A 26,104-nucleotide genomic window follows, 5' to 3' on the forward strand; every position below is an offset into this window, starting at 1 on the left:
GCTGTGTTAAGGAAATGTCCTTATGAAGTTCCAGCAACTATGTCATCAATATCATTACATTTGTTACTACGGGCCATTTGATGGATAGTAGAGAAGCTTCAGAAAATATATACATATAATATGCAATATTATCTGTATAATATAAATCAAATTATATAAGACACACACACACACATATATATATATGAAGAGAGAGAATGCACACACACACACACACACACACACACACACACACACACCAATCCCCAAATGATAGGAAAGACCCAGGTCACCTTTTATCACCAAATGAAGCTCTCCATACCATGATTGAGGTCCATCTAATTGAGTTGTTGGCTAAAGGAGTCACATGAAAATCCGAAACAACCCAGACTGTCATTAAGACTGTAGGTTGCTTTCCACAAACTGATGGCAAGGATCCATTGCTAACTCAACACCTACACAACTCATTAAACATGGAGAAGTTGAGCTGGTGCCTACACAGAGCCTTCTTCCCTACTTTCTAGCCTCTTTGGTACAGGTAGACACTCCGCTCACTACCAAAGGAAGGCCATAAACACCAACACAGCCTCAAATCATTTGGTCAAGAATGGCGTCCTGCCTGCAACATATGCTGGGGAAATGGTGGCACCAAATTTGTGAGTGTAACTATCTGATTTGGCTGAAGACCCGCTCCACAACATGGAACCCATACCCAACACAAGTTGGGTGACCAAGAACCTGAGATTAGATAGTCTACAGTTCTAGGGTAAAATCAAATACCACTGGTCTAAAAACACAAGCAAAACATAGCAATCAAGTGACTCATAAAGACATTCTTCTATACTCATAGATCGGTGCCTTGTTCAGCCATCATCAGACAAGCTTCCTCATGCAGCAGTGGGAACAAATACAGAGAGACTCACAGTCAGACACTATACACAGAGTGGAAGACTTTGGAACCTTCAACCCTAAACAGGATATCTCCATTAAATCCCTCTCCTCAGTGCTCAGGGAACCCTGCTGAAGAGGAGTGTCCTCTGCAGGTATATTATGGCTTCCAACTTAGTTTTTCATGGGATTCTAGAGTGTGGGAACAAGTGGGTCTGTCTCTTGTGCCTTCTCTTGGGCTCTTTTCTTCCAGTTTGCTTTTCTTCTCCAATTTTGATGCATTAAAAATCTTACTATATTATATTTTTACCCCTTAAAAGCCTGTCTGTTTTATAATGAAAATCAGAAAGAGAGTGGATCTGCATAGAAAGAGATGTGGGGAAGGAACTAGGAGAAGGGGGAGGGTAAGCATTATCAGGATGTATCATGTGAGAAGAACAATCTATTTTATTTTTTCATACAAATTTATTTTTGTACCAAAAAATTAACATTCAGAGACAATGCTTGAAAAATCTATTTTCAATGAGAGGAAAAAAATTAAATTCGTTTTATTTCTAGTAAATTTAAAAAAATAAGATTTATTGCTCAGCATAATCATTCATGGTTATATAAACCTCTTACCCCAGAGGACTCAGTGTTATACCTACGTGTGTTTTAACAGTAAAACATAATAAGACAAGACAAAAACTATCACATTGGAGTTGGACAAGAGAAACAAACAGAAGGAAAAGAGCTAGCCCAAGAGAAGGCCCAAGAATCAGAGACCCATTCATTTGCATACTAGGGAATCCCATACACTGAATTAAAAGCTATTATCTCTATAATCTATTATTATTATGCAGGCCCTGTGCATGCTACATCAGTGTCTATGAGTTCATATGAGCTTTGATGCTGTTGATTTAGAGCAACTTGTTCTCCTGGTGTCCATCCTCTTTGGCTCCTACCTCTTCTTCTGCAACGTTCCTTGAGCTCCGAGGGGAGGGAGTTCATGGAGACATCCCATTTAGGGCTGCCAAGGTCTCTCATTCTATGGCTGTGGGTCCCTGTATTTTTCCCATCTGTATAGAAGGAAGCCTCTCAGAAGGTGGCCAGGTGAGGCATATAGAAGAAAGGTCAGACCTAAATTATAAGCCCAACACTATCGCTTACTCCTGGCTTAAGTCAGATCCTCATTTAAATTAACTCAAAGAAATCAGTAGCCCTACTTTCTACAAACAATAGAAAGGCTGAGAATGAAGATAGGGAGACAAAACCCTTCACCATAGCCATATGTGGGAAAACGAAATACCCAGGATAGCTAAAACGACCCTGAATAAAGAACGTCTGGAGTTTTCACCTGACTTCAAGCAGAGCTACACAGCAATAGTAATAAAAGCTTCCTGTGAAATGGTGAAAAATGTGTCACCTCTTAGGGGTCATGGGGTGGCACCTATAGGACATTCACTATCTGGCATGTGTAGAATTGTGTGAGGCACTGCATATATTTGTTGACCTTTATAACTAATAAGTATAGACAGCTACTATTTACATTTCTGTCTTTCAGATAGGAAACATGAGGCACAGAGGGCTTAAGTGACTTCCAGTATAGCCAGGAACAATGGGGCTGGGATTCAAGCCCAGGACTTCTGGCAGTGGAACTTATAATATAAACCCTCATGCCACACTCTTTTAACAAAATGTTGGCTCATTGTTCATTCAATCCCTTTGTCCAAGGCAGGTGGGCTTAGGTACAGACTCAATTCTACCTGCCTTCCTCTGTATTAGATGTACCCACAAAATACGGAAGCCCGCTACCAAATCCCCACCTTTTGAGACATTTCAGAAGTTTTAGAAAGGTGAAGCATCCATTAAGCTAGGAGATTACTCAAGTTTTAATCACTTATAAAGTCAATTAGCCGACATGCCATTGTGTGTATTTAATCATATACATAATCAGTACCCATGCTTAAGCATGGGACATGTGCCGGGTCTCATGGGAGGACAGGAGAATGTCAAATGTGTACACACTTCCGTGTTGAGCGGAAAAGCTCCCTGGGCATGGTGGACCCATACACCTGACTGTGGAGATGGGGAAATGAGAAGGAAAGGGGACGCGCGGTAATTAAGTGGGGACTTGAACACACGACCCTACCTGCCTTCTTGAGGATCTGCCTACTCACCACTATGACAAGGAAGCTCCTGGGCTCGGCAGCAAGCAGCCTTCGTGGGCATTCAGTTCCCTGGCCCCAGTTGCTTTCTGTCCTAACGTAGAGGGAGAGCATGGGCTGTACGGAGGAGTGTTGTAAGGACAGCTCTGTGGTTCCTACTGGTTTATAAGATTAAGACAGGCTAAAAAAAAAACCTAATGACATTCATTCTGTTCTGAGGTCTGGATTAGACTGTCTTTCTGTTTTATCTAGTCTATAAATGTCTCCTTTCTTTGAAAAGGGTCATTCTCAAGTCTTACTGTAGCTTCATCCCTCCTGTAGCCTCATCTGCCTCTCTATGAGCAAGATTAGCCAATCCTCAGGTGTTTTAATGTGCATCTCCAGCGGACTGTGTATCGCCTCAAATATACAATTGGAAAAGCAGACACTTTAATGTTTGCCCATGTCTCCATCATCTTTGTACCGTATTGTACGTCCAAGTCACAAAGACTTGGATGACTGATGTTCCTCTCCCTTACCCTGGTTTGAACTTTGCCATCACACTTTGAAATGGCCTGAATTGAAGATAAAAATATAAGCTACTTGCGGCTGTTTGCTGGCATTCGGTCTCTTTTTCCTCTCATGGGTAATTTTCCCTTGTATCAAAGTCTTTATAGACAGTGACAATTTCCAAGGTCTATCTGCCTCAGTGTTCACGTGTGGGGTATTCTTACTCATCACCGTTCCTCCGGTTGGCGATTTCAAGACCAAGTGACCACAGCTAGCCAGAATCACTCACTACGTCTTCCTTCTCTCTTTGGACACCGGTGACTGGTCCTTTGTATTCTAGCTTCCAGTTTAGCGTTCTTTTGGGATTCCCGAGTGGCAGACAAATGAGTCTCTAGATGTATTTGTTTCTTGTTCTTTTGTCACTCATGCCAACCAAACCCAGCTGGGACACACGCCATTAAGCAGTCACTCACTCTCTTCCTTGCAAATTAATCACAGAGAAAGAGTAACAACTTCCATCCTGAACCTGAAGGACGGATGACCATTGACTTTGAGCTTGGTGTCTGATTGGGTTTTAACCAGAGAGCTAAAAGGGGAAGGCTGGTAGAAGATGGCTCCTATTCCAAAGGAAAGAAAAATAACAAGGGCAAGCATCACAGCAGGAGGAAGCCCCCTCTCCTTTGATGTTTCTGCTCAGTCGGATATGAAAGAGTGAGTCTAGGAAGACCAGGGCCATCCTGTGGGGGCACAAAGGACTCAGTGAAGGAAGAAGGCTCCTGCACTAAGGGTAGCAAGTCATAACTAGGAAGAAATAACAGCTTGGCAGCACTGCCCAGCAACTGACGTAAGACTGGAAAATATCATCTGACTTCTCTCTGTGTAAGAAAATACGTTTACAAGCTGTTGGCTATCATTCTGCTGTTTGCAAGCAGGCTTTTCTGGTAGATGCCGGTTTCCCCAAACCTAGCCTTGGGTATTTTCGCTTCCTCTATTCTTCTCAACTCTGGCCTTCCTACAAAGTTGAAGTAGAGTAGAAAGCAGCTAGGTAGAGCTGAGGCTGATTCACAAGTTCAATAACAGGAAGCCAAAAGAAATGATTTGGAGGGGTTGGGGATTTAGCTCAGTGGTAGAGCGCTTGCCTAGGAAGCACAAGGCCCTGGGTTCGGTCCCCAGCTCCGAAAAAAAAAAAAAAAGAACCAAAAAAAAAAAAAAGAAGAAATGATTTGGACAGGACGTCCATACCAAACACTGGCTCCGTTATCCAGCTCTTTGGATTCTTAGTTTCCAGACAGGCCCCCGAAGTAGAACTGTGACCTTATGAGAGTGCACCTCAGGCTTGCATGCTACCTGCCCTGTAGGACGAGTGATTTGATGAGTGTATGTGCCCACAACTTAAAGCCTTCTGAGACAAGACTGTTGTGTCCACAGGACCCCTGCACAGTGCACCAGACCCAGCAGAGGTCCCCAACACCAGTCAGGTGGATGGGTGAGTAGGCTTCATTCACGGTCACATGATGCTGTATTTAAGGCCTGAAGGGTAAATTCCTTAGAGACACTGAAACTCAACGCATGGTATTATTAACACTAGCAGTATATCAGTCAAACCCTTGCTTCAGCAGCCAAACAGAGAGTTAGAGTTTCAGCAGCATCATTTATTGGTCCCAGGGTTACATCAAGTTAGTCCACTGGTTGGAGCCCCAATTTCCTTAGAAAGAGAAGCAAAGATAGTAATTGTCTGTCCTTCAAAGGGATACGATGATCTTCCCGGTGAAAACACAAGAATGAAATATGGTTCAGTACACAGCATCCATTGTGGTTGCTCTGAAGCAAACGTGGTTTAGCAAATGCTGGGCAGGGGGCAGGGTTGGTTGCTTGTTTTGTTTACCATTCGAAGAGGGGGCAAGTTAAGCAGATGGCCAGATGACACAAGGACTTGAGCCTACTGTTGTAGAGGTTGTAAAAGTGAAAGTGGAGCCCCGTGGCTGCCAGCTTGGCTGTTCTTCAAACAAGTCCTACAAAGAATGTAAGTGGCTTCCAAGAGGGCAGGTACTCGGTGGGATGCTCTCCGAAGCGCAAAGGACAACACCATTACAGCCAGGGCAGCTGGACACAGCACTAGCAGTGGGCCCTGACCACAGGCCGATGAGGAGACAAGTCACAGACCTGCTGTTAGGGCACCTCACTTAGGGGTGCCAGAGAATGAGTCTTCTGAAAATCCTGACTCCAGAAAAAAACGACAAATTACCAACAGATGGCGTGAGTCACAGACATGGAGTCCAAATGAGGCATCAGCACACAGCAGGCCTTGCCCTGCTGGGCTGAGCTGGACAGCCACGGCTTTGGGCCCAGATGGCTGCGAAGGTCACCAGGAGGGACACCAGCCGTATGCACTCTACTCCTGAGAACTGGCAAGACTTCGAACCCACGGAAGCTTAGGGGATCAAAGAACCAGAGTGTCCAAGACAGGGAAAACAAATTTCTTTTGAGCTAATTGCTTACAAGGTGACAAGGACGTGCAGCTTCAATGGAACAGAAGAAAATGGGAGAATCGGGAAGCTTGCTCAGCTCACAGCCAGTCTTGGCTCTAAAGCTGGCCGTGTTCCTTGGAAGAATTTTCTGGCCTTCCCTTACAGAAGGTAAGATCTCCACTCTGTCCTGCTTCCCAGAAGAAAGACCCTGAGCAATGCCTCACTATACTTCCTGTTCTTAATTACCACAGGATCGCACTGGTTTTAAATGCATCCATATAAGTGTGTGGTTTTCGCCAACCACAGAATTAAAAAGAATGAAAAAGTTTATTTATTTCTTAGGCTTTAGTTTTCTTTACGAGACCCCAGTATCATGGGAAACTTCTATAGGCTTGGAATACAGCTTTTCTGTAATTAATGTATCTTTACAATATGGGCCAAGGTTGGGAGTCTAGAGTTCTACTTCTCCTAGCGATGTAGAAACTAGTGAGATGAGGGGGTGGGGACATGGCATGCCGGGAAGGCATCTAGCATGAAAGGTGAAGCCATTTTTTTTTCCCCACAAGTGTTTCAGCTGCTCATATCCCGTCATCTTTGAATTATGGACCCCGAGCACATGTGCTTTTAGTGGACCCTCAATAATACCAGATGGATGAGAGAAAGAATGAATGCATGCATACACACAGCAAGCCTATAGATTAATAGTTTGGGCTTCTTGTCCTCCAGAAGGGAAGCACATTACACGAAGGGGGGCAGTTCCTCTTGTCTAGGATAATCAAACTACAATTCATTTTTATCATCTTCAACCTAGGTTTTTTAGGGCAAAAGTTGAGGATCAGGCAAGCCCCAACATATTAAATTTGGCTACTTCTCCCAACACACCAATTAATTAGACGAGTAAAGTCAGAAACAGAGAAGAGGGATGAACAGATAAAGTGATCTCGATTCTGTTTTCTGGGTGCTGACTTGGGCTTCAGGTTCAAAGAGACCTGGGAAATGTGTGGTCCTGGCCTTAGTCCAGGCTTCTCGACCATCCTGAAGAAGCCCCCTGTGCCAGTTCTCAGGGGATGATTGATTGCTTCTGTTTCTGGGTTAAGCTCTGCCCTCAAACATAACTGTCACAGGCTGGGGGGTACGTTTTACTGCTGGTCCCCCTTCCCTAAAATCCAAGAGGGCAGCGACCTCTATCTCTGTGCCTTAACCTTTGAAAGGGGATGAGATTGGTTAGACACACAGCAGAACACATGTTAGGTGACAGACTAACGGACCATCTGTAGAAATATGCAGAAGTCTCAGGAATGGAGATAGACAGACAGACAAAGTACAGGTAGAGAAGCTAGGGTTTCACACTCAATATACCTTGTCTGTTGGGGATTGATTGATTGATTGATGATTTAAAAGCAAAAGTGGCTTCCCTTTCATCTCACATTCAAGCGAAGTGCCCATTTCGGTCTCCTAACTAGATTTTGCTCATAACATTTGTTATGAAATATTCACCACCACAAAATGATGCTCTCCAAATTAAATCTAAATAGCTCTTTTCCACTCGTCATTCGGGAGGGGAGAGGAGGGAAAAGGAGGAGAAGGGATGGAAGGAAAAGGAGAGGGGGGGAAAGGGTTGGAAGGGAGGGGAGTTAGAGAGGGGAGTGAAGGAGAGAAAAGGGAGGGGAGGAAAAGAGAGGGAAGGGTAGGAGAAGGGATTGGAGGGGAGGGAGAAGGGGGAAGAGGAAAGGATGGGGTGGGGGAGAGAATTGGAGGAGAAGGGAGAGGATTGGAGTGGAGAGGATTGAGGGGGAAGAGGGGGGACCAAGGAAGCAGCTGGATGCAGTCTTTTTTCCCATTACTATTTATTTATCTAACAGTTAAAAACTTCGTTTTTCTCCTAAAGACTGCAGGCCCCTGTCAGAGCTCAATCAATAGCTCCTTCTCTTTTGAAACAGCTCCTGAAAGGCTTTGATGCGCGAGGCCAGGTGGAAAAAAGTTCGCAGGATCCTCTCTTTTCTTTCAGAGACACCTTTAGGGGTACCGGTGGGCATATCACCATTCACCCTCATTAATCTCTCTTTGAAAGAAGGCAGCCCACAGAGGCAACAGGCTCCCCTTTGCAGTTCTGCGGTGCGAATGTTATTTTCTTTCTGTTGAGTGCCTGCGATGAAGAGAAGGAAACCTGTCCCCCGGAAAAGCCTCGTTGCACCTTTTATTCAACGATCTGAATCTAAGCCTTCCCACGCTAGAGTGAAAACGTTCTTCCCATCAAGACCGGCAGAGTTTTATCTTGGAGGGTCTTTGACTGGGTGCTCCTCGAGCACCATGGACAGAAGTCTAACAACCTGGAGCTGGCTTCCCAGCAACCGGAAGCATTGATTGTGTTTCCAGAACAGAAAACAGAAAGACCCCTTTAACAACGCACTCACTCGGTGGCATGGAGAGAGGAATAACAGCTCTCTGCCCTGCGTGCAGCAGAGTGACGTCGTTCACCTTGGTTTGCTATTCTTCCATTTGAACAACGCAAAGCAATCGCCCGAGGCTTTTTCATCTCGGGACTTGGATTTGAAATTTAAGATTTAAAATGTTAGGTTTTAAGTTATAAGCTTATAGTTCTAAGAGATGACTAGGTGGGTAGGAGAGCTATCTCCTGCTTCGACCATTTTCTGAGCTATCAGGACAGAGTTGGGAGGTTCCTGGAGTGCCCAGACCCCGGGTGTCCATAAATGGCGTGCAGAGCACTCTTTTACCAAAGAGGATAGTGGCTCTGGGATGGCAGGCTGCTTAGGAAGCCAGCATGCTTGAAGGTTACCGAGGATGAACTCCTTCATCAAAATCAGCGTCCTATATAGTCAAGATCTAGAACTGAAGCCTCTGACTACTGGTTAAAAGACCAGGTCCTACTCATAGCTCTGTCCCTGTGTGAAGATGGCATGCCCAACTGCCAAGAAGATCCTCTAATTTTACCCAAGAACAGGCATTCTGTCAAACAGCAAACCCATCCATTTGCTCTTTTCCAACGGGCCTGGAGCTCCCTCTCAGAAACAATGACTAGTTGAAAGCTGTTGTAAAAATGTTAGGAAAGAGCCTCAAAGCCTACTTTGAAATGTAGGACGGACAAATTGGTTCCCTGTCTGTCGCCTGCTCTCAGCCTGTGAGTGCTTCCCTCACACTGTTCTGTCATAAACTCTGCCTGTCACCTACACTGTGCTCTGTGTGTCTTGTCTAAATGCCAAGAGGTCACAAGGACAGGTCACGGGATGAAGGCCAACAGTGACCCTTGTTGCTCCCACCCTGACTTTTAGGGAGAAGAGCAGAGGCCTGGCAGCACGCACCGCCGAGAGAGAACACGACCAACATGACAGTCTGTGATAACTCCGCTTTTCCATTCACCTTCTCTACACTCTACACACAAACGTGCATCGCTGTGGAGGATTTTGGATGAGAACGTGTGGAACCCAAGGAGTGTTAAGAGGCAAAACAGCAGAAAGGTAGACTCGGAAACATAAGGAGAAGACAGTGGAAAGTAGGTAGCCCTGAGAAGAAAGCGCAGAACGCCTATCTTTAGCATTAAGAGAACAGGGACAGGTAACTCCGATTAACAGAATGTGCTCGACAAGTGCATGTCCTTACTGAAGACATCCGCCATTTTGGAAAAAGAAGCAATGGCAATTTCATCACAAAGGAATGACATTATTGTCTAGCACATTGGCAAATGAGGATGTTCGCACATTTCCCATTTATAGGATAACTAGTCTGATGTGTGGCCTTCCTATCTGCCTAGGAATTATGAACCAGGTCCCCCCTGGTCGATGCCTTAGACTGCCCATAGCCAGTGACTGCCAACCACACTCTTGATCATTCTTAAAGTCTGGAAAATGTTTCAGATTCAGAAAGCACTGGGGAAAAAAAGCCATGTCTGTGCTGGGTGTGGCTGATCTAAATTCTAAGAGAGCATGAGGACAGAGCACAGAAGGGTTTATAAAAGGACCTATAAACAATATTTATAAAAACAGTCCTATTAAACAGAAACACAACCCATAGGGAAGCATCACTTCTCACCATGTCCCCTGCACTTATTTCATTTAGTTGCCAAAAAAAGTTCTCTCAGATCCTCAAATGTACCTATATGAAATGTTTCGATAGCATCAAAGACTCCAGGGTATCTTGATGGGCACACTGAGACTTGGCTGTCTTGACATCTTATGGCCTCACAGCCTGGATTCTGAGTACCTCTCTCCCTTTGGGATCTTCTACTACTGCCAACATTCAACCTGGGTCATGGGTGTATTAAAGAACCCATGGTTTATTCAACATTCAGTCACCTATACCCGTGCTGCCAAATCCATCAGAGACCAGACACGAGTGAGCCACTGAGCACTAGGGAAATGGTTACATGATCAGGACAAGGACAATCAGTGTAAAATACAGACCAGATTGGGAAACTCCAGCAAAATAAGGAATGTGAAGTATGTCTGCTAAAAGTTACCTATGGGCGAAAGGTTTTTCTTTCTTCCTTTCACATGGTGGGAAAGGCATGGTGGCAGAGCATGACGTCAGCTTGTAACAGTGCATCAGAAAGCAGAGAGAACACAGGGTGTGGGTCTATGCTAAAACCTCAAAGGCGGTGGCCACTGAAGCCCTTCCTCCAGCAAAGCTCCACTTCCTGAAGGTTCTGTGATTTGCCCAACCACAGCACCATCTGAGAACCAAGTGTTGAAACACATGAGCTTATCATGTTACTTTCAAATCACAATACCTACTAAATAAATGAGAATGTTCACTAGTCGTTGAGTGTGTGTGTGTGTGTGTGTGTGTGTGTGTAATTCTAACCATTGCCCTGTACTTTTGGATAGTGTACCTTGCTTTCTATATCTGCTCGACAATGTTGGCCCACAGTGATGCCCATGCTCTCAGCTGAGGGCTCTTCCTGTCTTTGAACAAGAGATGGTCCCGTTGATCTGCCAGGGTTGGGGAGAGAGCTCAGTCAGAAGCATGATGATTGGCCAGCATGTATCACGCCCAGATGTGATTCCTCTATTACTGCATAAGCTGGACACGGTGGTGCAAAACCTGTGACCTTAGGATTTGAGTAGCAGGAAGATCAGAAGTTCAAAGACATCTGTGACTGTACATTGAGTCTCAGGCTACCCGGGGATATATGGGACCCTATCTTAAAAAAAACATACGTGCGGGGTTGGGAATTTAGCTCAGTGGTAGAGCGCTTGCCTATCGAGCGCAAGGCCCTGGGTTCGGTCCCCAGCTCCGGGAAAAAAAAAAGAAAAAAAAACATACATACATACGTACACACACACACATAATACATACAACATACAAACACACACATACATACACACATACATACACAAACACACATACATATACACATATCTACCAACTTGGATGAGGATGAACTCTCTGGAAATGTTTCCTAGTTATGCTAATGTTCCTCACCCTTAAATCTATTAAAGAAGTGTAGCATTATATTGTAATCGTCCTCTAACTTTATTCACAATCTTATTTGTTTCTTGCCTTGTGGAAGAGCGCAACATGTCTGAGGGACTTTCTCGAGCTCATGCACATGGGATGCAACGAAGCCTATACTTTAATTCAGCCATGGGGAGTACGAAAGTTAATAAGAGAGAGGAACACATAGTCTCAGGTGGCTGCAGTGAAGGGCGGCAAGAGAGGAAGTCACAGACATCCCAAGGAGTCGATCTTCGCCTGTTGTTAATGCTTCAAGGTTCAAGTTTATTCCCTTAACATTATTCCCCAACATGTTTATGGCTTTCTGAAAGGTTTATTTCATATTGATTCACATAACTTTCTTAAGATCCTACGCAGTAACCTCACATGACAGGTCATGTTTTCTTACTCTTTCCTAATATGTTATCATATATATATATATAATGTATATATACATATGTATATGTATATATCTGACATTCTCTTATATAGTATAGTTAAACTTTAATATACATTTCTAGTTTTTCTAATATACATTAAATAAACACGCAATAGTCCAAGCATCTGTCCTGCGCTCATTTTACATATAACTAGAAATAGTCATCCCATCCACTGGGATCTATGGGAGGGCTTTAAACACAGAAGTGACAGCATCTGAAATTGAAAAGAGTCTCAGGCACTGATTGCTAGTCCTGTGGCGAAACTGAAAGAGCCGTGGGGGTAGAAGCTGTAATTGATGACTTAAGAAAACGTCTCTGAACTTGGAATGCTATTTTTAACGAATTTTAAAGAAGAACAGAGATCAAGACATGTCCTTTAGCGTCCGATGGAGTCCTATTTACTATGTTTAAACTATCGACAAAGCCTTAGGAAATCTGAAGGCTGTGCATAAGTACTGTTCTAGAAATATACCAGCAACATTCTTCCTAGTCTATAGCCGGAGAGGATAAAGTCTAATACCAGAGTCACCAAAACAATGATATTATTATAGAAAGAATAAGAAAAAAAAAAACTAATGGCACTGCCCTTGTCATTTTCTGTGGAAAGCAGACTGAGAGGATAGTTTTCTCTGCTAAACATAAATAATGAGCCCATGCCACCGTGGCGACCAGCCCACTAGCTGTATTCAATCAAAGGTGGCATCACTGGGCTGCAGAGTTGGCTCAGCAGCTAAGAACACTTGTTGCTGTCCCAGAGGACTAGGGCTAGGTTCCCAACACACATATGAGGTAGAGCAAACTCTCCTCTACCTATATTTGCAGAGGCTCCAATTGCCACTCTGACCCTTGAGCTGCATACGTGTCAGAAGTTTACAAACACAGAGGCACCCACACCAACACATGCATAGACGTTCTTAATATTTTGAGTGACATGTAGCAATGACAGTCATTTCTACAGCCCAGTAGACTTAAGACATTAAGTTTGAAATACGAAGATAAACAGTATATAATACAGTATATTTTCCTTACGTCTCCCAGCAAGCTATACTTCTGTTTGTAAGAAAATGCCAAGGAAACTGGAGGAGAATCGCTATTGGGGGTGCTGTGAAAGGCTCATGGGGGTTCCCAGCTTGTAACATTGCAGCTGTGGAAACTCAAAGGCCATGTATAAGAACATACTACATAAGAATTCTCACAGCCAGTCAACATATAAGTCTCTTCAGGCTAATTCCTTATTTGGAAACAAGGGTCTTCAAACAGAATGGTGAGGGAAAACACTTTTAGCTATGTGTAGGGCACACGGCTGTTTCTATGTTACCTAGAGAGGTTCAAGGGCATATTTGGAAGATGTCCTGAAGTCAAACCTTGTCCCCACTGAAGGCATGGGATGTCCTTAGGGACACATTCTGCTTGCTGAGGCCGAAGGCACCCTAGATTCTCCCTCTGGCCCCAAATCTGTGGAGACACCATCATCTTTGCCTGGAATACCTGTAAGCCATGTTCCCTGTGGCTACTGAAGCAATTTAGACCTTTTACAGGGACTACACATTGAGCTCTGAAATGGGAAAAGTGTTGGTCTTTCATACTGATGCCTTGAAAAGAGAAAGAACACATTTTAAATATCCCCACACATTCCTAGGGAGGCATCTGAGGGTTACCCCTCTGTTCCCTCCGAATAGTCCGACCTGAGGACAGACGAATCATGTAAATGACAACTGCTTTTGCATTTGGCGTGGAGACTCCAGTGGGCCCCTAATTCAAGTTCCTTCATTTGTACAAATAAAGTAGGTTCAGCTCTCACTAATGGCTGCTAGGCCTCTGCCTCCTGAACCTCGGCTGTTTTCTCTTTGCTGGTGGACTATCATGGCTGGATGGTGCTTCCACCTGTCCATAACTGCCAGCCTACTCACTCCATTGTCGCTGTGTCTAGACTTGGCAGTCCTGGAACCTATTGAGAGCCACTGCCTTAGCTAGCCAAAATGTCTCCTCTAACTGGAGTAAGAGTTGGCTATCCTACTCAAGAATAGTTCTATTAGTGCATAACAGACGGATGGACAGGCAGAGACACAGAAACACTGAGAGACAGAGAGACAAAGACAGAGAGACAGATAGATTATATATAGAGAGATGCTATCTCAGTCTCCCATGGGATTTTACATAGTCATAGCGGGTCATTAGGAAAAGAAAACTGGGAGAAAAGCAAAGCTTTTCCCAAACATGTTCTAAGGAGTTTTGTAGAGGTGGTAAGGTCTGGAGGGGAGGGTCAAGAGTAATGCCACTTTGTTCTACAGGTGAGCTTATATCCACCTTAAAGTAAGATATTGCTTCAAGAAAGACTTTCACTACCGAAAAGTGTCTAAAGTTGTATGCACTGGTGCATACCGGTACCTGAAAGACGAGACAGGACAATCGTCATTCAAGGACAGCCTGAGCAACACAGTGAGATTTCCAGTATAAGACAGAGTGCCTGAAACACCTTATGTTAGCGGACATGGCTCTGAGATGCATATATGACAGGGATCAGATAGCTAACCCAGAACTTCTGGGAAACTGAGTCAGGTTGGATCAGTAAAAATGGTTGATACCAGATATGCAGGAGGGAGGAAAGGTGAGAGAGAGAGAGAGAGAGAGAGAGAGAGAGAGAGAGAGAGAGAGAGAGAGAGACCTTAGACTTCAGCCTGAGTCTGAATCTTAACTGGCCTACCTGTGTACCTATCTCCTTGTGATCTGTGTACACATTTTTGTTTGTGCCTGGGCTGGGGTACCTGCCAACATCTGTCAATCAAGCCTGTGGTACTGGTTTTCACTGGAGTGAATAGAGCATGTCTTATCTGGCTATGGGTCCTTGTAATTTCTTCCACGCCCTGAGCCTACCATGACCCTCCTTGTTTCCTGACATCAGAACTCAGAATCCACACCCAGATTTAAATGATAATATAAGCCACATTAAATTGGACAGGGAACTGTGGGTGTCAGTCTAGAGCCCCGGGACTGTAAGAATTTACAAACCACTCCTACCCTAAGGCAGCCAAGTAAGCCTGTGTTTCCTGAAAGAATCCTGAAACACTTACATGGCTTCTCTATGGGAAAAGATTTTAGCCCAGTACTCATGGACATGACCTCCACCTGGTTTTACTGTGATCTTTTAAGCTCTGAAAAAGCCTGTTTGCTATTTTTGTTGTTGTTGTTGTTGTTGTTGTTGTTATTGTTATTGTTGTCGTCATGGTCGTCGTCATCGTTGTTTATTTACTCCTTCTGCTTTGGTTTCTCTCAATTTTATAGTCTTTTAGATCAAAGTTCACATACTCCCAGGTCCCAGACTACATAATACATACTATTTTTTTCACAACTTCCTCCTGGTACTAACTGGGCAACCTAAGCGTAAACAAGAGGCTTGGGAAGGGGCACTGGGGTACCCATCGCGGCTCCTGTTCATTAAACGCTACACAGCATAGCCCACGTCACATTTTCCAGTCTCCCACTGTATCTTCAAATCTTCACTGGGTACTCCATGAGCACCCAGCACTGACTGAACATTCACTAATGGGCTGATGGACAGGATAGAGGTAAAAATTCTTGCCCCCTGAGTACAACTTGCTATGTTTGATCTTTATTAAGAATACTAACTCAATGATTCATGTTAGACACTGAATTATCTTTCTCCAGAAAAAGAAGTGGAAATAAGATATTTGTCTGTGGGGAGAGTAGGAGGGGTGCAGGTGGGAGGGTAGGGAGAACAGGAGGAGGAGAAAGAGAGAGAGTAGAAGGTAGAGAGAGGAGAGAGACCATGGGGTAGGTAAGTGAGTCATGAAAACATGACCCCGAGGGCTGGTCAATCGGAGTAGCACAGGTGGAACATGGTAAGTTATAACTCAGTTATTGATAGGAACTAGACATAATAGCGTAGAGGTTAGATATCTGCACAGCTCAGTGCATTAAAGGCTTATTATAAATATAAAAGTTGTGTGTCTTTTATCTGGGAACTGAATAATCAAAGGCAGGGTAGAATCCCACACCCCCATCCCTGAATGAGATTAAATGTTTAATACAACATAAGTTTATTCAGAGGATCGAGCATTGAAAAGTAAACAAAAGAAAACCACTTATATTTGTTAATTCCAGAAACTCGGGCAGAGACCAAAGTGATTTAAAAATATTCACAACAGCGAAAAATTATTTGAACAATTATTTAGTGTAAAGAAAGAATGGGGGTGAGAGAGAGACCCAACCGCCTGGTCAGGTGGGCACTCCTGAGGCTGCAGAGCGGAAGAGACCACCAACTCTGCTCACCCCTGCCCACATCCCTGGCCCAAGAGGAAACTGTATAAGGCCTCTGGGCTCCCGTGGGGGAGGGCCCAGGAGCGGCAGGACCCCTGTCCCTGAGACACCGCCGGAACCTGAAAGAAACAGACCGGATAAACAGTTCTCTGCACCCAAATCCCGTGGGAGGGAGAGCTAAACCTTCAGAGAGGCAGACAAGCCTGGGAAAAGAGAAGTGACTGCTCCCTGCACACACATCTCAGACGCCAGAGGAAAAAGCCAAAGACCATCTGGAACCCTGGTGCACTGAAGCTCCCGGAAGGGGCGGCACAGGTCTTCCTGGTTGCTGCCGCTGCAGAGAGCCCGTGGGGAGCACCCCACGAGCGAACCTGAGCCTCGGGCCCACAGGTAAGACCAAATTTTCTGCTGCAAGAAAGCTGCCTGGTGAGCTTGGGACACAGGAAAGCAGAATTTCTCTAGGACCGGGCACGTTCTGTGTTTACCGGAAGTCCCACACCCGCGGATCCCGGCCCGCAGCAGCTCTCTGCTCCCAGACCCGGTGAGAGAGAGACCCAACCGCCTGGTCAGGTGGGCACTCCTGAGGCTGCAGAGCGGAAGAGACCACCAACTCTGCTCACCCCTGCCCACATCCCTGGCCCAAGAGGAAACTGTACAAGGCCTCTGGGCTCCCGTGGGGAAGGGTCCAGGAGCGGCAGGACCCCTGTGCCTGAGACACCGCCGGAACCTGAAAGAAACAGACCGGATAAACAGTTCTCTGCACCCAAATCCCGTGGGAGGGAGAGCTAAACCTTCAGAGAGGCAGACAAGCCTGGGAAACCAGAAGTGACTGCTCCCTGCACACACATCTCGGACGCCAGAGGAAAAAGCCAAAGACTATCTGGAACCCTGGTGCACTGAAGTTCCCGGAAGGGGCGGCACAGGTCTTCCTGGTTGCTGCCGCTGCAGAGAGCCCGTGGGGAGCACCCCACGAGCGAACCTGAGCCTCGGGACCACAGGTAAGACCAAATTTTCTGCTGCAAGAAAGCTGCCTGGTGAACTCAAGACACAGGCCCACAGGAACAGCTGAAGACCTGTAGAGAGGAAAAACTACACGCCAGAAAGCAGAACACTCTGTCCCCATAACTGACTGAAAGAGAGGAAAACAGGTCTACAGCACTCCTGTCACACAGGCTTATAGGACAGTCTAGCCACTGTCAGAAATAGCAGAACAAAGTAACACTAGAGATAATCTGATGGCGAGAGGCAAGCGCAGGAACCCAAGCAACAGAAACCAAGACTACATGCCATCATCGGAGCCCAATTCTCCCACCAAAACAAACATGGAATATCCAAACACACCAGAAAAGCAAGATCTAGTTACAAAATCATATTTGATCATGATGCTGGAGGACTTCAAGAAAGACATGAACACACTTAGGGAAGCACAGGAAAACATTAATAAACAAGTAAAAGCCAACAGAGAGGAATCGCAAAAATCCCTGAAAGAATTCCAGGAAAACACAATCAAACAGTTGAAGGAATTAAAAATGGAAATAGAAGCAATCAAGAAAGAACACATGGAAACAACCCTGGATATAGAAAACCAAAAGAAGAGACAAGGAGCTGTAGATACAAGCCTCACCAACAGAATTCAAGAGATGGAAGAGAGAATCTCAGGAGCAGAAGATTCCATAGAAATCATTGACTCAACTGTCAAAGATAATGTAAAGCGGAAAAAGCTACTGGTCCAAAACATACAGGAAATCCAGGACTCAATGAGAAGATCAAACCTAAGGATAATAGGTATAGAAGAGAGTGAAGACTCCCAGCTCAAAGGACCAGTAAATATCTTCAACAAAATCATAGAAGAAAACTTCCCTAACCTAAAAAAAGAGATACCCATAGACATACAAGAAGCCTACAGAACTCCAAATAGATTGGACCAGAAAAGAAACACCTCCCGTCACATAATTGTCAAAACACCAAACGCACAAAATAAAGAAAGAATATTAAAAGCAGTAAGGGAAAAAGGTCAAGTAACATATAAAGGGAGACCTATCAGAATCACACCAGACTTCTCGCCAGAAACTATGAAGGCCAGAAGATCCTGGACTGATGTCATACAGACCCTAAGAGAACACAAATGCCAGCCCAGGTTACTGTATCCAGCAAAACTCTCAATTAACATTGATGGAGAAACCAAGATATTCCATGACAAAACCAAATTTACACAATATCTTTCTACAAATCCAGCACTACAAAGGATAATAAATGGTAAAGCCCAACATAAGGAGGCAAGCTATACCCTAGAAGAAGCAAGAAACTAATCGTCTTGGCAACAAAACAAAGAGAATGAAAGCACACAAACATAACCTCACATCCAAATATGAATATAAAGGGAAGCAATAATCACTATTCCTTAATATCTCTCAATATCAATGGCCTCAACTCCCCAATAAAAAGACATAGGTTAACAAACTGGATACGCAATGAGGACCCTGCATTCTGCTGCCTACAGGAAACACACCTCAGAGACAAAGACAGACACTACCTCAGAGTGAAAGGCTGGAAAACAACTTTCCAAGCAAATGGTCAGAAGAAGCAAGCTGGAGTAGCCATTCTAATATCAAATAAAATCAATTTCCAACTAAAAGTCATCAAAAAAGATAAGGAAGGACACTTCATATTCATCAAAGGAAAAATCCACCAAGATGAACTCTCAATCCTAAATATCTATGCCCCAAATACAAGGGCACCTACATACGTAAAAGAAACCTTACTAAAGCTCAAAACACACATTGCACCTCACACAATAATAGTGGGAGACTTCAACACCCCACTCTCATCAATGGACAGATCATGGAAACAGAAATTAAACAGTGATGTCGACAGACTAAGAGAAGTCATGAGCCAAATGGACTTAACGGATATTTATAGAACATTCTATCCTAAAGCAAAAGGATATACCTTCTTCTCAGCTCCTCATGGTACTTTCTCCAAAATTGACCATATAATTGGTCAAAAAACGGGCCTCAACAGGTACAGAAAGATAGAGATAATCCCATGCATGCTATCGGACCACCACGGCCTAAAACTGGTCTTCAATAACAATAAGGGAAGAATGCCCACATATACGTGGAAATTGAACAATGCTCTACTCAATGATAACCTGGTCAAGGAAGAAATAAAGAAAGAAATTAAAAACTTTTTAGAATTTAAAGAAAATGAAGATACAACATACCCAAACTTATGGGACACAATGAAATCTGTGCTAAGAGGAAAACTCATAGCGCTGAGTGCCTGCAGAAAGAAACAGGAAAGAGCATATGTCAGCAGCTTGACAGCACACCTAAAAGCTCTAGAACAAAAAGAAGCAAATACACCCAGGAGGAGTAGAAGGCAGGAAATAATCAAACTCAGAGCTGAAATCAACCAAGTAGAAACAAAAAGGACCATAGAAAGAATCAACAGAACCAAAAGTTGGTTCTTTGAGAAAATCAACAAGATAGATAAACCCTTAGCCAGACTAACGAGAGGACACAGAGAGTGCGTCCAAATTAACAAAATTAGAAATGAAAAGGGAGACATAACTACAGATTCAGAGGAAATTCAAAAAATCATCAGATCTTACTATAAAAACCTATATTCAACAAAATTTGAAAATCTTCAGGAAATGGACAATTTCCTAGACAGATACCAGGTATCGAAGTTAAATCAGGAACAGATAAACCAGTTAAACAACCCCATAACTCCTAAGGAAATAGAAGCAGTCATTAAAGGTCTTCCAACCAAAAAGAGCCCAGGTCCAGACGGGTTTAGTGCAGAATTCTATCAAACCTTCATAGAAGACCTCATACCAATATTATCCAAACTATTCCACAGAATTGAAACAGATGGAGCACTACCGAATTCCTTCTACGAAGCCACAATTACTCTTATACCTAAACCACACAAAGACACAACAAAGAAAGAGAACTTCAGACCAATTTCCCTTATGAATATCGACGCAAAAATACTCAATAAAATTCTGGCAAACCGAATTCAAGAGCACATCAAAACAATCATCCACCATGATCAAGTAGGCTTCATCCCAGGCATGCAGGGATGGTTTAATATACGGAAAACCATCAACGTGATCCATCATATAAACAAACTGAAAGAACAAAACCACATGATCATTTCATTAGATGCTGAGAAAGCATTTGACAAAATTCAACACCCCTTCATGATAAAAGTCCTGGAAAGAATAGGAATTCAAGGCCCATACCTAAACATAGTAAAAGCCATATACAGCAAACCAGTTGCTAACATTAAACTAAATGAAGAGAAACTCGAAGCAATCCCACTAAAATCAGGGACTAGACAAGGCTGCCCACTCTCTCCCTACTTATTCAATATAGTTCTTGAAGTTCTAGCCAGAGCAATCAGACAACAAAAGGAGATCAAGGGGATACAGATCGGAAAAGAAGAAGTCAAAATATCACTATTTGCAGATGACATGATAGTATATTTAAGTGATCCCAAAAGTTCCACCAGAGAACTACTAAAGCTGATAAACAACTTCAGCAAAGTGGCTGGGTATAAAATTAACTCAAATAAATCAGTTGCCTTCCTCTATACAAAAGAGAAACAAGCCGAGAAAGAAATTAGGGAAATGACACCCTTCATAATAGACCCAAATAATATAAAGTACCTCGGTGTGACTTTAACCAAGCAAGTAAAAGATCTGTACAATAAGAACTTCAAGACACTGAGGAAAGAAATTGAAGAAGACCTCAGAAGATGGAAAGATCTCCCATGCTCATGGATTGGCAGGATTAATATAGTAAAAATGGCCATTTTACCAAAAGCAATCTACAGATTCAATGCAATCCCCATCAAAATACCAATCCAATTCTTCAAAGAGTTAGACAGAACAATTTGCAAATTCATCTGGAATAACAAAAAACCCAGGATAGCTAAAGCTATCCTCAACAATAAAAGGACTTCAGGGGGAATCACTATCCCTGAACTCAAGCAGTATTACAGAGCAATAGTGATAAAAACTGCATGGTATTGGTACAGAGACAGACAGATAGACCAATGGAATAGAATTGAAGACCCAGAAATGAACCCACACACCTATGGTCACTTGATTTTTGACAAAGGAGCCAAAACCATCAAATGGAAAAAAGATAGCATTTTCAGCAAATGGTGCTGGTTCAACTGGAGGTCAACATGTAGAAGAATGCAGATCGATCCATGCTTATCACCCTGTACAAAGCTTAAGTCCAAGTGGATCAAGGACCTCCACATCAAACCAGACACACTCAAACTAATAGAAGAAAAACTAGGGAAGCATCTGGAACACATGGGCACTGGAAAAAATTTCCTGAACAAAACACCAATGGCTCATGCTCTAAGATCAAGAATCGACAAATGGGATCTCATAAAACTGCAAAGCTTCTGTAAGGCAAAGGACACGGTGGTTAGGACAAAACGGCAACCAACAGATTGGGAAAAGATCTTTACCAATCCTACAACAGATAGAGGCCTTATATCCAAAATATACAAAGAACTCAAGAAGTTAGACCGCAGGGAAACAAATAACCCTATTAAAAATGGGGTTCAGAGCTAAACAAAGAATTCACAGCTGAGGAATGCCGAATGGCTGAGAAACACCTAAAGAAATGTTCAACATCTTTAGTCATAAGGGAAATGCAAATCAAAACAACCCTGAGATTTCACCTCACACCAGTGAGAATGGCTAAGATCAAAAACTCAGGTGACAGCAGATGCTGGCGAGGATGTGGAGAAAGAGGAACACTCCTCCATTGTTGGTGGGATTGCAGACTGGTAAAACCATTCTGGAAATCAGTCTGGAGGTTCCTCAGAAAATTGGACATTGAACTGCCTGAGGATCCAGCTATACCTCTCTTGGGCATATACCCAAAAGATGCCTCAACATATAAAAGAGACACGTGCTCCACTATGTTCATCGCAGCCTTATTTATAATAGCCAGAAAATGGAAAGAACCGAGATGCCCTTCAACAGAGGAATGGATACAGAAAATGTGGTACATCTACACAATGGAATATTACTCAGCTATCAAAAACAACGAGTCTATGAAATTCGTAGGCAAATGGTTGGAACTGGAAAATATCATCCTGAGTGAGCTAACCCAATCACAGAAAGACATACATGGTATGCACTCATTGATAAGTGGCTATTAGCCCAAATGCTTGAATTACCCTAGATCCCTAGAACAAACGAAACTCAAGACGGATGATCAAAATGTGAATGCTTCACTCCTTCTTTAAATGAGGAAAAAGAATACCCTTGGCTGGGAAGGGAGAGGCAAAGATTAAAACAGAGACTGAAGGAACACCCATTCAGAGCCTGCCCCACAGGTGGCCCATACATATACAGCCACCCAATTGGACAAGATGGATGAAGCAAAGAAGTGCAGACCGACAGGAGCCGGACGTAGATCGCTCCTGAGAGACACAGCCAGAATACAGCAAATACAGAGGCGAATGCCAGCAGCAAACCACTGAGCTGAGAATAGGTCCCCCGTTGAAGGAATCAGAGAAAGAACTGGAAGAGCTTGAAGGGGCTCGAGACCCCAAAAGTACAACAATGTCAAGCAACCAGAGCTTCCAGGGACTAAGCCACTACCTAAAGACTATATATGGACTGACCCTGGACTCTGACCCCATAGGTAGCAATGAATATCCTAGTAAGAGCACCAGTGGAAGGGGAAGCCCTGGGTCCTGCTAAGACTGAACCCCCAGTGAACTAGACTATGGGGGGAGGGCGGCAATGGGGGGAGGGTTGGGAGGGGAACACCCATAAGGAAGGGGAGGGGGGAGGGGGATTTTGCCCGGAAACCGGGAAAGGGAATAACACTTGAAATGTATATAAGAAATACTCAAGTTAATAAAAAAAAAATAAAATAAAAAAAAAAGAAAGAATGGAAATAGATGAAATAGTTAGAAGGATCTAGAATTGCCCTTTTAAAGCAAGACTCAACAGGCCACACCTACTATACCAGAGCACGTGCCCAAGTCAAACATGTAGGTAAAGGTTGAAATATGGAAATTCAGAAAATAGTAACAGGATTCCTCTCAGCAGCAATTGCAAACTATCTCTCTCCAGCTGGTGTTTGCTATAAGAGATTTGTTTAAAAAAATGTCTTCTTTTCAATTTACAGAATTAGAGTTTTGGGGGCACTGGAGGGATGGCTCAGCAGTTCAGAGTGCTTGCTGATCTACTTTAAGACCAGAGTTCGGTTCCTGCGATCCACACTAGGTGACTAATTCTAGCTATGGGGGTCTGATGTCCTCTTCTGGCCTCTATGGGTACACAAATGCATACGGCATATATTCCCACATATACATATATAAAAATAAATCTTTAAAAATATGGTTTCTTAAGCACAGATGTTCCCTTAAAAAGCCAAAGCCCAATGTTGTTTTATTGAATATAATACAGTTAGAAAATCTAATAGGCCAAAAAAGAAACAGGAAGGTCATCTTCATGCATACATGTGTGTATGCATGTGTACCCATGTGTAATTTATTTCATGTGTGTATATACTCACAAATGTGCGTGAGTGCTTTGTGCACTGTGTGTATTCATGTGGAAATCAGAGGAAAAGTGCAAGGTTTCATAATGAAGGTGTCATCTACCCTGTTTTTTCAGACATCGTCTCTCACAGGTCTGGAATTCTTAGCAAGTAGGCTAGGCTGACTGATAAGTAAGCCCCTCTTTTTCGTCTCTATCTCCTGAGAGCTGAGATTAGAAATGTGTGTCTCTGTGCCCTATATTTTCACATGGGTTTTGAGCACTGAATACTTGCAAGGCAAGTACATTCCAAGCTGGGCTCTCCCTCAGCCCTTGGGCGACGTTAGTTGGCATCATACATTGGAGTTTGGGGACAGAATCATGGAAACAAACTCTCAAAAATTATACTGATTATTATTATAATTGTGTGTGTGTCTGTGTGAGAGAGAGAGAGAGAGAGAGTGGTGGGGAGGGAGGGAGAGAGAGAGAGAGGGAGAGAGGGAATCATGGAGACAAAAATTATACTGATTATTATTATAATTGTGTGTGTGTGTTTGTGAGAGAGAGAGAGAGAGAGAGAGAGAGAGAGAGAGAGAGAGAGAGAGACGGAATCATGGAGACAAAAAGTATACTGATTATTATTATAATTGTGTGTGTGTGTGTGTGTGTGTGTGTGTGTGTGTGTGCATGATGTGGGAGTAGTACATGTGTCATGGAGTATGTATAGACATCCTTAGGATAACACTGTGGAATCTGTTCTCCACTTCTACCATTACGTGGGTTCCTGTTATTGAACTTGGGTCCTCAGGCTTGAGCCCTTTACCTTCTCAGCCATCTTCCACCTCAGACCACTCTTAAGAGTACTCCAAATACTGACCTGTACAAAAAGCCTGATTTTCACTACATGCATGTTTTCCAAGTCGACTAGCTGAGCCATTCTATTATCAAACAATGTTTTCTTTGGAGAAAATAAGTCTAATAACAATGAAGAGATGTAAGAAAGTCGTACATAGTTTTAGAACCTAGACTCTCGCCGAATTAATAATTCTAAATATTGGTTAACAGAGTTTTTAAAGACATTATTTTTTAACCCTGTAAGTGTGTGGGCATCGGTGACGATGGAGACTGAAGGCTTTGGATCCTCTCAGAGCTGCTTACAGGAGGTTCTGGGCTTCCTGATGTGCTGCTTAAAACCAAGCTAGGTTCTGCTGCCCTCTTAACTGCTGAACCATCTCTGCAGCCCCACTGATTAATAATTTTAGCCTTTTATTTTACTTATTTCTTAATGTTGTATTTTAAAAGCAGCAAAATAAATAAGAGTTCTTGTCATATTCTTTAGGAAGCTTTTTACTTAGGAAGGCAATGACAATATTCCATTCCTGGTTAAAGAAAAGTAGCATTAATTCATTCATTCAGTTTGTTTTTCATCAACAAACTTCCTACTATGCCAGAGGAATCTCAGCGCAAGAGACACAAGACCCTTCCCTTGGCTGCCTCATTCCCCACTTCTTATGATATCTAAGCCATAAACCTATTTATTTATAAAGGAGAGAGCATCAGTGCTAGGGCAAGGAGGGAAACACTACTAGAAAAACACGAAGATAAGGGGAGACTGGAAAAGCCACACTTAAGCACGAAGAAATGGGGTATTCAACAGGTAGAGGCAGTGGGGAAGGCTCCCCCCATCAGGGACGACATCTATGCAAAGACACACAGAAGACAATATGGGTAGGAAACAGTTGTATTTGCCCAGAACATGGTAGAAAGGATGGTCTTTGGAATTGAGCTGAATAAATTTTTGGATCCCAAGGAAGGCACTGAAGTTCTGTCTTGGGAAGTTTTAACTGTTTGAAGTGGGCCATGAGAATTAGGGTCTGGAGGCAGAGAATAGATTGAGAGATATAACTTCAGAAGGTTGATTGGCAACGATGCGTAGAAACATTAGAGGGGAAAACGGAGAAAGCGAGGAGTCAGATGGACAAACACTACTGCCATCTAAGGAATGGGCACTGAGGAAACGAGGCAGGATCAGGAAGAGTGACTCAGATGAATCAGAAAACACTGAAGACAAACATCATTAGAGCAGGGAGGAAGGAAAGGGAGGAATATTCACCGGGGCCTCTGGACACACCATAGCACTAGACGCAGGATGAAAATCGCTGCTTGACTTTCAATCAGTTCCAATTTATGTCTTGTTTTTGTCATGGGATAATTATCAGTAGTAGTCTCTTTCAACTTCAATGTGTTCTGGTTTTGATAATAAAGTAAAAGATCCAATTAATTAATTTCTTAATTAATTAATTAGTTAGTTAATTAATTAATTGCAGCATTGCGGATAGAACCTGGCACGCTAGGCAAGTGTTCTGCCACTGAACTATACCTCAATCCTACACATTCATATTTTATAACACACGTTCCTCTTGTTTTCTACAAAGT

At 43.3% G+C, this 26,104-nt stretch overlaps 1 protein-coding gene and 1 long non-coding RNA gene across 6 annotated transcripts in view; one reads left to right on the top strand and one right to left on the bottom strand.

Annotated features, from left to right (window-relative positions):
* Aig1 (androgen-induced 1) overlaps positions 1-26,104 on the bottom strand; it is a 230,092-nt gene that overhangs the window by 90,243 nt on the left and 113,745 nt on the right. The window lies entirely within an intron of this gene.
* LOC148006838 (uncharacterized) lies at positions 5,767-9,598 on the top strand. Its single transcript, XR_015648999.1, has 2 exons — positions 5,767-6,139; positions 7,912-9,598. It is a non-coding gene; the product is annotated as an uncharacterized LOC148006838 (long non-coding RNA).

Source organism: Rattus norvegicus, chromosome 1 (genome assembly GCF_021556685.1).
Source record: "Rattus norvegicus strain SHRSP/BbbUtx chromosome 1, alternate assembly SHRSP_T2T, whole genome shotgun sequence".
Taxonomy (NCBI): domain Eukaryota; kingdom Metazoa; phylum Chordata; class Mammalia; order Rodentia; family Muridae; genus Rattus; species Rattus norvegicus.